Source organism: Copadichromis virginalis, linkage group LG12 (genome assembly GCF_057382275.1).
Source record: "Copadichromis virginalis isolate Kocher_CV1m ecotype Utaka linkage group LG12, C_Virginalis_male_GT1.1, whole genome shotgun sequence".
NCBI lineage: Eukaryota > Metazoa > Chordata > Actinopteri > Cichliformes > Cichlidae > Copadichromis > Copadichromis virginalis.
In genome coordinates, this window is record NC_140629.1 from 34,450,109 (window position 1) to 34,461,608 (window position 11,500).

General features: G+C 41.3%; 1 protein-coding gene across 2 annotated transcripts in view; it reads left to right on the top strand.

The window, feature by feature from the left end:
• The window catches only part of znrf3 (zinc and ring finger 3), a 70,374-nt gene that overhangs the window by 46,364 nt on the left and 12,510 nt on the right, over positions 1-11,500 (top strand). The gene's annotated exons all lie outside the window — the stretch shown is intronic.

Genomic DNA, 11,500 nt, shown 5'->3' on the forward strand with positions numbered 1-11,500 from the left:
TAAGCTGTCCCAGATTACTTAAAAGGAAATTTTTACATATCAAAAAGGATCTTGGCGTGAAACTGCATATGTGAAAATAGTTGTATCAAGACTTTTCCTTATTATAATTATCTCTTCTCTACTCCATTTGGAGGATACATGCAGTTGATGCCTTTTCAGTGTCGCAGCTAAGCAGACAAGTCCGTGTGCTCACAACAAATTGGTCACATTGTATCCCAATTTAAAGAAGAATTGTATTCTTCTTTATTCTACATAATCAACCACAGTCATCCTCCTCTGCTGACCCACTGTTAGGCTTTATAGTGGGGGAAGAAAGGAACAGTAAAAAAAAAGAAAAAAGAAGGATGCAAAATAAGGGGAATAGGGCCAAGTCCTGACCCGCTCTGCTGTTTGCCCAGGCAAAGAAGTGAGCAGGCAATGGCAACACCCCCAACCAGCAGGAGGATAGCGTATTACAAGAAAGAGAAGCAACAGCAGCGGTGTCTCTTTCAAGCGTGCAGGGGCATGGTCTCCTAAAGCAGCGTCGAGTCAGAGATTAGAGAAAAACCGTATAACTGGAGACGAATTACAGGAAGGGGAGAAGTAGCAGTTTAGTGAAACGCCTCCACTTGACTGAAATAGTTGCATTTTAAACGTTGTGCAAGTTCACAATATAGCAGCGTGGACACTGGGGACAACAAATATTGTGCTGTTGCTGTTTTGTTTTGTAGAAGAAAAAAAAAGAAAAGAAATTTCGGCACAACTCCTCTGCCTTACTGACTTTAAAGCGGTCTACTGAAAAACAGCCATACTTCTTTACTTCATGTACCCTGTTAAACGCTTGACCAGTAAGTTGATGATTTCAATCACTAGTTTTAAATCTTTTTCAGTCCATCACGATATTCATTTTGTAAATTAAGGTTGCGTTTTGCATAAAATAGACAACAAAGGATGACAAGCTTCAGGGCATTTATGGTGGCTGCCTTGCGACTGACGAGATGCCACCATGTGAGCGTCAGTCTCGTTCTCATCTGAGGTTTGTAAAAAACACTGGTGTAACTGTAGCTACATCCATGTTTTATAGACACCTGCGTCGGCTGCGTATGGCAGGTACACCTGTATGTGTTGTGGTTAGCAGCTAGCCCGGGAGGCAGAACGAGATGTTTTTCTCTTTGTTTGCAGCTAAAAAGGCTGTTGACTGAGCGAGAGCTTTGGCCGTCTTTTTCAGCTGCGTCTCACGTGCAGTTGATGTTACAGCTGTTGCAATCAATAAAGCTGTCTGCACACGCTGTCTAACAGTTTATTCATTCATATTGTACTCTGATTGGCCACAACATTAAAACCACTGACAGGTGTAGTGAATAACCTTGAATTTACATTGATGTTAGTTGACATGTACCACCCATGGGAACAATGCTGCAGACCAAGCACACCCCGCCCAGAGTAATGGCACACCTCAATGGCAGCGGCATCCCCCAGCAAGACAATAGAAAAAGTGATTTATAAACAGAATCAGTTTTTTAAAAAAGGATAAAAAGTCTTTTTCAAAGTGATCAGCTAAACCCGCCTGACCTTCTGTTTTAATATTTAACTTTGTTAGTTTGAGGTCAGTATCCTTGGCAGTCAGAGAGAAACACTAGTATTGATCTGTTATGTGCCAAGAGCCTTGCAGGAAGGAAAGCACAAATGTAGTGTGTCATCCCAGGCCTGCTGTCTTCTTTAGTTTCATCTGACAGCTCTCTTCAGTTCTTCTGCCTTTGAGTGTTCATTTAAAAAAATCCTTTAAACCCTTTCTAGAAGCTATAATCTAACTTGTATCATAAAATCACTCTTCCATTCATTAAAGTTCTGTGAGGCTGATTAAAATGACGGAAGGCCAAATTAACAATCAGTAATACTAGTAAAATCCCACCAATGAATAACAAGTGGGATTATAGTCCGTCTTTTCTAGTCATGACTTCTCCCACTTTGGCCCCAACGGCTTCTTTTAGACACTAGGTGGAGAAGAAGCTTTTGAGAAGTAGTGTTCTTGTTCCTAGCTGGATGCTTGTTTATTTTCCTGTGAATCACAAAGGGCAAGAAACCAAAACCGGTAAGAAAACAACATGGGAGGGACGGAGAGGAAAAGTGGAGGAAATTTAATTAGCGGTTGTCCATTCCTCCGGTCTCAATGTTTGGTCTCAGCAGGGCAGAGCAGTGGGCAGCGGGAGGAGAGAAGACTAAAAAGCATCTTGATTAGCGGCAGTCTCAGTCAGTGCATTTACGTGTGTGTGTGTGTGTGTGTGTGTGTGTGTGTGTGTGTGTGTGTGTGTGTGTGTGTGTGTGTGTGTGTCTGACACCACAGGACATCAAACCACAGGGAGAGATGGGAAACGCTGTCTGTGGTGCAAAACGGGCAAAGACGAGCTCGTGTATTTTTATATACAGAGAGAGATAAAAATGCGACGTATTCTGCGAAAAGTTCGAGTTCAGTGATTGCACTTCATCCATCATTTGTTGTTTATTGTGCCTTCGGGACGCACATAAGAAAACCGAACCATTGCTCAAATTTCCCGCCAAAATAAATGTAATTAAAAAGAAAAGCAAGCATAAAACGAGGGCCATATTCAACTCGATGCTTCATGAAAGTCTCTCATTTTGTAAAAACCACAGTGTATCCTAAGTAATCTTTGTTTTTTCCCACATGATGACAAGATAATGAGATTTCATTGTCTTTTTTACATAATTCTGATCGAGGTTTTTTGTGAAAACATGTTTTTTTTTTTGTTTTGTTTTGTTTTGGTTAATTCAATCTGCTATCCGTGTTCAAAACAATTGCGCTAAAAACGGCAATGTTATAACATTCAAGCGCACATTCTCATCTGGTGTTTACGGTGTTTCCTGGAAATTATAGCCACGGGAGAGGGCTTAAAGAGAATATGACACCACTGATAGGTGAACATACTGTTGACTGTTGCACTGAATAAAATTCATTTAAAAATGGTAACATTTGAAGCCAATGTTTAAACGTTACAGCCTTCTCGGCCGAGATTCCAAGAAATCTGTGGGGATCCAAAAATGTGTTGTTAACAGACACATGCCACAGATTGGCTTGTCGGTGGTGTCACTCGATGAAACATGAGTCCTTCACGAAAATCAAAACCGCCATTTTTTGAAACCAGGCGACGAGGGGAAAGGCTACACTAAAAACAACAATGTCGTCCGAGTTTGACAAGCAGGAGTTATACCATCGCCTCGATGTCCTCCATTGTTGTGGTGTTCATGCCACGTACAAATGACGCCACGGTACTTTATAGCATTGCTATACAGACCCCATTAGGTGGTCCTCGATTGTAATGGAAAACAAGCAAAACTGAGTGGAGCCGTGCAGGTACTAGTGGAAAAGGGCTAATAGTGTCTCAAATTCACTGGAGAAAAAGACACCAAAACTAAAAAACATGGGTTAGTTGTAATCTTCTTTGTTATTTTTTTTTCTTCTAGGAAGTGAAGTTTATAATTCCTTCCTATAAAGTGACATGCAGCTTAAAGATTTTCACAGCAAACATGATACTTAGTATATGGGTTTTGATTACATGCTGCTTTTTACAGACTGCAGAGTAGTAGGTAAAGGTGCATTCCATTTGAAGTGGGAAGTTTGAAATTTCAACTTCCAGGTTGGAATTTTCAGCTGGAATGCCCCCTCATGTTGGATTTCCCACTTGGAAAGTCCACCAACTCTGACTTTGCAATCCATGATGGCAGCAGCAGCGCTCATATTTATATTACTGATGGACAAAAATGCAAACTTCTTACATGCTTCTCTCTTTTAAATGTTTCTGAATAAAATCATGTCTACATGTGGGGAAAATGTGAGTTCAGCCAGGCAGAATCGAATCAACAAATAAAGAAGAGAAAATTGATCCGGCGTTTAATGCCTGGTACTTTGTGTTTTTAAGGTCACATTTTGAACAGAGACTAAAGCAAACACCCACAACTGTTTGCCAGCATTGAGAACTGATAGCTTTTTTTTATGGCATTACTTTTCATTTTGGATTCTGTCAGAGCTTTATGAGTTTAGTTTAGATAAGTCAGGACTTGGTATTGTAGATAAGTGTGCATGAGCACGACTATGCATGAGTCTTATTATGAGGGACAGGGAGCACTCCCAACTACACCTCCCTCTCTCTCTCTCTCTCTCTCTCTCTGTCTGTCTCAACTCTTTAATGGGGTCGGCTCCTTGCCAAGTTCCACTGGCAGGCCTCCTCAGAGGTGCCCCCTCACACACCCATGCACACACACACATATTTTGATAGCACAGTTCACTTGTATAATGCTGGTTATGCAATAATGGGTGAATGGCCACCCAATATTGTGCGCTGAGGCAGATACAGAAATGGAGAGGGGACACTGGTGTCCCACACATCAGCCATGGAGGGACAAATCCCAAAGGGCCACTACAAAGGCGGGCTAATGGACCGCCCCCAAAAAATCTGTTTTTTTTTCTTTAGTCCAGCAATATCAAGAGAGATAATGAATACGGCTGATTTTGTCAGAAATGACAGATGATGTGTAGTCTTTGTCCACCATAAACCTCAGAGTAGTGACTCTAGGTGAAAGCTCTTTGCCTCCTAAGGAAACCTGGAAATGTCTGCTTTTTCTGCCTCACTTTTTACAATTTTTCAGCTCTGGGGCTTCAGTGCAAAGAAAGTCCTTTGGCTGGACTTAGGGGAACTGATTACAGTGTCACAGTGACAAAGATAGTCATTTCATGCTGTGTGTGTGTGTGTGTGCATGCGTCCTGGTCAATTATATGTACAGCACAGAGATGGGGTCAAGGGTCAGTGTACCTGAAGTTTGTCTGATAGTGAGTTCATTATATCTGCTCCAGATTTCTACATCTCTCTCAATCTGTCATCCTGGACAAATCTCACAACTATTCATAAATACTGAGTCATAAAAACAAAATGTGTTAAATTTGGTCTAATTCAAGCAACCTTACCATGAAATGATTCAAATCAGGATCAATATAATTAAATTAAACACACAAATTACATACTTGCACACATCCTGCTTCACAGCAGGTTTAAGGGTTGGACCACACATTTTATTTGAATGTTTCTTACTCAGCAGGTTGTAAGTCTTATTGTTTGAGGAACAAAACTGTTTCTTTCATGTTTATTACAAAATGATAGAAAATCTCTGATAGCCAAGCCTGTGAGCTATCTTAAACCAACAAATGGCTAATAGTCATTAATCTGGCAAAGACAAGCAAATATATGCCACCCAGATATTTTTCTAGAAATTGGCGAAGCAGGGAGAAAAAAGCAGTAAAGACCTAACTTGTAAACATCAGATAAAAGTGTGATTCCTATGAACAGTGAACCCTTACCCCAGCAGCTCAAATGAAACCATGATTTATGGCAGACCTGCGCTCCATTGATCGGACGCCATGTGAACATGTTTTCATTTGGGAATGAGCTTCCCGGGGAGTCTCACCAGGTCAGACCTAATAACATTTACTTATCACTTTCAATGCCGCAGCCGCATTAACAGGTAGGCATGTACACGATGCCTCTCGTGCTTCTTTCTGAGTTGACATGATTATCGTGATGGATCACCCAATCTAGAAGTGGGTGTGGGAAATGTGCTATAACCCTGTAGCACCATGTGGCACACTCGCACAGACCCTGATGAAGTAACATTGACATTATGCCAGCAGATTATTAAAGTTGCCTGTCGTCTTAAACAAATTTTAGGGCTTAAACCATTCTTTTATTCAGCGTCCTTACTCCTCAGCACATGGTGACCAGGTCAGCATCCACTTCCTTACTTCACCTCTTATCTGCATGTTGGATATTAATGGCAGTCACTGAGCTCACTGAGTGCTTTAAGTGATTCTTTCCCCTGTGTGTTTACTTTGGGTGAACTGTCAGTTTATATGAAAGTGGTTGAATGGAGAGGAGCTCAGAGGCCTGCCGGCCCCCATCCCCCATCGGTGTGACACACAAGTGGATTTTTATGTGCTCCGTAAATATTTGAAATGGTGCCTTAGACTGCCCTTAGGACTGTTGTAACATGCTGCAGCTGCGAGAAAGCATTAATATTTAAAAAAAAAAAAAAGGGAGCGAATGGGCGAGTTCAAAAGTTTGTGAGGATGGAATCAGAAACTGAACGGTGACTCAACTAGGGCTGCACGATTAATCGTTAGAAAATCGCGATCTCAATTCATACTTATGTGCGATCTCATTTCCAAATGACAACGATTTTTTTTAAAAAAGAGAGAAAAAAGACGACGACGATTGTACCGCATTTTGATCCGGGACGTAATCTGCATGAAAACAAGCGCTCACTCTTCCTGCTCAACAAATGACAAGGGCGGAGCCTTATACCACGTGGTATAGAAGCTGGCTGCTAAAATTAGCAGGGGAAAAACAACGGAGAACACGTCAGGGACGACGAGAAAGTGACAGGAGAAAATCCGTCCCGGTCAACCACCCAAACATCAATAACGGGAACCTTATACAGCGCTTCCCTATACACGTCGAACTCCCGCAGGCACAAAGAAATTACGGAGGCTATCACTTATCACCTGACCAAAGATATGGCTCCCATCAACACTGTGCAAAACGAGGGATTTAGGAAAATGATCAACACCCTAGACAAACGCTACACAGTGCCGTCCCGCAACTATTTTTCTATTGTTGCACTACCTGCTCTATACACGCAGCGTCGAGCAACGGTGGAGACGGAATTTCAAGCAGTACAACATTTTGCGGCAACGACAAAATGTGAGACATTTGTTGTTTTTATGTTTATTTATTGTTTTTATGTTCAGTCTTACGAAGTTGATGTGCAGTTAATAAGTGCAATAAATATTTATACTGGAAAAGAAAATCGCGAGAGAATCGTGATCTCAATTCTAAGCCAAAAGAATCGTGATTCTCATTTTATGCAAAATCGTGCAGCCCTAGACTCAACACTAGTCAGGTGTTTTTAGCACATCAAGGTTTTCTGAGTGACATTGTGTCCTTGTAAATGATTTCACAATAGCGCGGTCTTAATATTACAGTGGTCATGACACAACAGTAAGCAGATCCGGCAGGATCGCTAAACCTGCTGATTAAATGACACACAGGCCAAAACAGTTATGTCGAATATCTGTAAATAGAAAAACATGTTACGACAGAGCAACGGTTTGTCGGTGAAGTGCTCACATCAAACGGTGGGAGATGAAGAAGGATTAGTTAGGTGAGTAAGTGCTCCTAATCCTGCTGTTTTGAAAATGTCACGATAATACAGCCAGGTTTTGTCTGCTGAAGTTCAGCATCCACGGAGAACAAAGGAGAGACGTTTCAGAAATGCTTTTCTTTCTCTCAGCTGCAAAGGCGTCCAATCAGATGAAGCATAGCCACATTGAAAACTCTGATTTTATTTTAGCTGAATGTAAATAATGTCTCGGCACACATGCCTTCCCTGAAAGGGAGTGAGAAAAGGACATGGGAAAAAAAAGAGGGGGTGACCACATATGAGAAAATCCACGGGAGAAAAGTATGCCTTTATCTTTTAATAAACGGTAAAGCCAGGAGGCAACATGAAATTACAGCATAATAGCAGTGGAGAGTCTTCTGAAGACTTAATTGCCTTAATTATAGCAGTGCGGAGAGAGAGAGAGAGAGAGGGAGCAGGAAAGGAAAGCATGAGCAGAAGGAGGAAGAAGGAAAAAAACAAGGGAAGCAGAGGAGAAGAAAGGTAGCAGTGGGATAGAAGAGCTGGAGCGTGAGACAGATGTTGCAGGTGTATCCAGGTGTAGTTCGGTTTGCACGTGAGCCTGTGTTTTTCTGTTAAACATGCATTTATAAACACACACGGATGGCTCTGTGTGTGACACAGAGTTAATATGCCAACCCTCGGTCCGTGTGAATGACGGAGTGAGTTCTACACTGAGAAGAGACTCTTTCCAGACGAGTGAAAATTTCGCTCCCTCAGATCTTACAAGCTGGCAGGTTTACTTAGGGATGCTAAACATAGCTTTCATTTTCCTCTGCGTCTAGACTGAGTCCTCAGTGCTTTCTGCTGCGGTTTTTGTTCACTCGGGGACGATTGTACCCTAATTCTAATGTCTCCGAGCCAGCGGGAAGTTTGTTTAGCCAGCATTATTGTGAAGTACCTGTAAACCCCCCCCCAACCACCATTTTGGCAGGCAGTTCGGGTTGAGAGTTCAGCTGACTTTTGAGCATGGATGACTGATCAAGAGAGGGAGAGAGATCACGTCTCAGCTTTGAGAAAAATATTAACTTTTTGCAGGATTTCACAGTGAGACAGTTTTCGGTTTGCCTTGTTTTTGACCACCTCTGTTTGCCTCGCAGGGCTTTTGTCCTCATATGTTTACTTTTTGATTCATGGATAAAGATCAAATCTTACAAACTACCGTTGGTTGAGTAAAAAAGTACAAAAGATGGGGAATCATGGTAATCTAATATTATCTGAACACTTTATAGTGTTTCAAGTTCTTGATCAGTGAATCTCCACTGGTGAAAGAAGCTCTGTTTAAATATACTTCACTTCAAAGGTGTCAAAAGTAAAAGTACTTCTGCAGTAAAATGATCTTCTTAGTGTTTATTGTATTTTTTATTATAGATGACATTGTTATTCACTCATTATCACAAACCGGGGTGCTTGGGAGTAACTTAAATAACAGTTTGTTGTATTTTATGAAATTACACTACACTAAAGAAATAGTTCCATAATTACATCACTACATTTTATCATTGTCCACATATGTAATATGTGGACAATGTACCAGTACATGGTGGTAAATATACCACCAAAATTCCCATCTCCTTGTTTCTTGAACAATTCACCCTTTAATGTTATATAAGTTTTTATAAAACCCAAATATTGTAAACTGTTACTTGTCAGGCAACTTTCTGTCTTATTGCAACATTCATCGCTGAAATAGCTGACAGCATCGGTCGGTCTTGATCTCGTCTTTAAGTACGAATGAGAAGATCAAAACGCCATCGTGACTTCCTTCCCGATAAGCTTAATGACCAGACCTCTTTGAAATCCCTGTTGAATCTCAATGAAAGCCCACTTTTCTAGTGTGCAATTCATCTTTTTTTGAAAGGTTTACCACAGACGACTTGGTGCTGTCTCAGATTTCTTGCACAATGTCTCGTTAAACCCAGTTTGACTCATTGAAATAAACCGTATTTTAGTTCTGAGCAAATTTTTTAACCGTATTAATCCATCTTTTGGTGTCCGAAGATTGTAATTTTTTTTATGGTGTTTTTTTTAAGCAAGCCAGTTTGCCTGTGGGTGCATTTTTGTTGTCGTCAGGCAAGTCCCTGCACTGCAGCGCGGGCCTGCCCGAGTGGAGATTCTTCAGGAGGGAGATCTCTTTCTTCTCAAAGCGTCTTACCAAGAGCTATTAATTATTAACTGGGAGAGCTAACATCAAAGGAGCAGACTTGTGCTGAATTAATGGGGGCTGGAGCCTGGCAGCGTGGAGCTGAGAGAAAACTGGGTGAGAGGGAAAAGCCGATTCCACACCGCTCGCTTTTGAACTTTCCAAGTACAAAAGTTAAAGAAAAACGGAGAAAGAAAAGAGCAATGCTAGTTTATGTAAAGGAAGCAGAACGAAAGAGAAAGTTGGAAGCGCTTGTACTTATTGCGTGTTGCTGTTGTTTTTCATGGGGCTTTCCTTCACTGCTGGGAATGATTGATTCAGTTTGTTTAGTTAATTAGTCTTTAATGAGCTATGAAAGCCAGATTCATAAACATCTTGTCTATGGATTAAGCCATGCGGAAATCTAATTAAGACAGCTTGAAATTCAGAGACATGATATGTTTACATTTTCCTGAAGCTGATGTTCACTCAGAGTCAAGCCCCCCCCATCAGAGGACTTTTGTTCCTTTTGTTTTTCTTCCCCTGTGCTGTAAAATAAGCCCATGTACTGAAAATCTAACTATTCTATACAGTTTCATTATTTGCTGTGAATGCAAATAGTAGCAGTGGACTGTGTAAAGGAATTAAAAGCTGCCAGTTAAGTTGGAAAAAGTTTATTTCAAACTTGCTTTAACTTCACCTGCTTGTTCTTGGACAGCTATGTTAATCATTACCACCTTCCTACAGACTCAGGAAACACAGGAAACTTAAGAGTGTCACGCAAGCATCCTGTAGAAAAGCTAATCTAGGGTAAAGTCACAAAAATGATATTAAATAATGGATTATTTTGAATTTAAAAGCCTTTTTACTTTTCTTCACTCCTCATTTTTACACAGGACCTTTAGTGGCCTGTTTTTACAATTCTCTGCCATCCTATAGACTCACTCATGACAAGTAATTGATAAATTAGTCAGCAATTATTGTCAGTTGAAGCCTTTGTGACATGATGTGCCATATAGCTACCAATTAGACAAATAAAACTTGAATAGCGCACCGAGGGCTTTACAAGCCTTTGATTTGAGGAGCGCTGAGGGCCTTTTTGAGACCCACGGTGGTCTTTCTACTGAACTACATGGCTGCCCTTTTGACAAATGATGTTGAAAGTTGCTCAACATCCCATTGTTGAATGTTGTTACCTCAGAAATCAACATGATATGTTGGGAAAAGAGCAATTGTGCCTCCCCCGCACATACCACCGCTCCCTGTCCCCACTCCGTGTCCGTCCTCCGTGCCTGCAGAGTGGAGCGGTGACACTCTGCAGCCAGTCGGCAGCGGAGTCACAGCACTGTACATTGTCACTTTGATCTTCACCCCCCGTCCCTGTTCCCTCCAGTTATGAAGAACGCTGGCAAGAGCCCAAGGGCACTTGATAATACCAGGATATGATCCAGCCGCGCTCTTTTAGATCATGTAGTGTAGACATCAAAACGCTGTCTAAATAGGGCACCGTGAATCAGGCGGGGTGAGAACGGGTTGTAGGGGAAGGCAGGAGTTAAGATAAAGGAACTATTTTTTTTTCCCTGACGAGGGGAAGCCAATTTGGATTCTGCAAGGAGATACTCAGGGTTCTGCAGATCCAAGCATTTCCTTTATCTTTTGCCTTTAGCAGAACTCTTCAAAAGGCCTCTGTGTTATGACTTTCCCCCCTCTCAGATGAAAGGAGCTCACAGTTTTAACAGCAGGAAATCCATGATAACTTTATTTAACTTTTCTAAACCTGCACAGCAGAGTTGCATCACATGGAGCTGTGCATGCGTTAGTTCCTTATGGAAGTGTTTAAGTCTCTGTCGTATTATTAACTTAATATGGCGCAGATATACGTGGAATGACATCATGGTGGAGAAAGCCACATGTGCATCCAAGCAAATGTTGTCCCCGGCTTGTTTACGTCTCATCTGTTCGATTTAATTTTTCCTTCTCGTTTTCTCACTTCAGATAATGTGTGTGAAGGTTACACTCGGGCAGAGAACTCCCTCTAGTGGCCTTGAGTAAAATGTGAAATCCAACTTTGGGAGTTGAGTGTCTTTATCGGTATGATTATGCATTCCCCAGCTATTTTTCCTCAATATATCTAATGATTACTTTGTTCTGTGT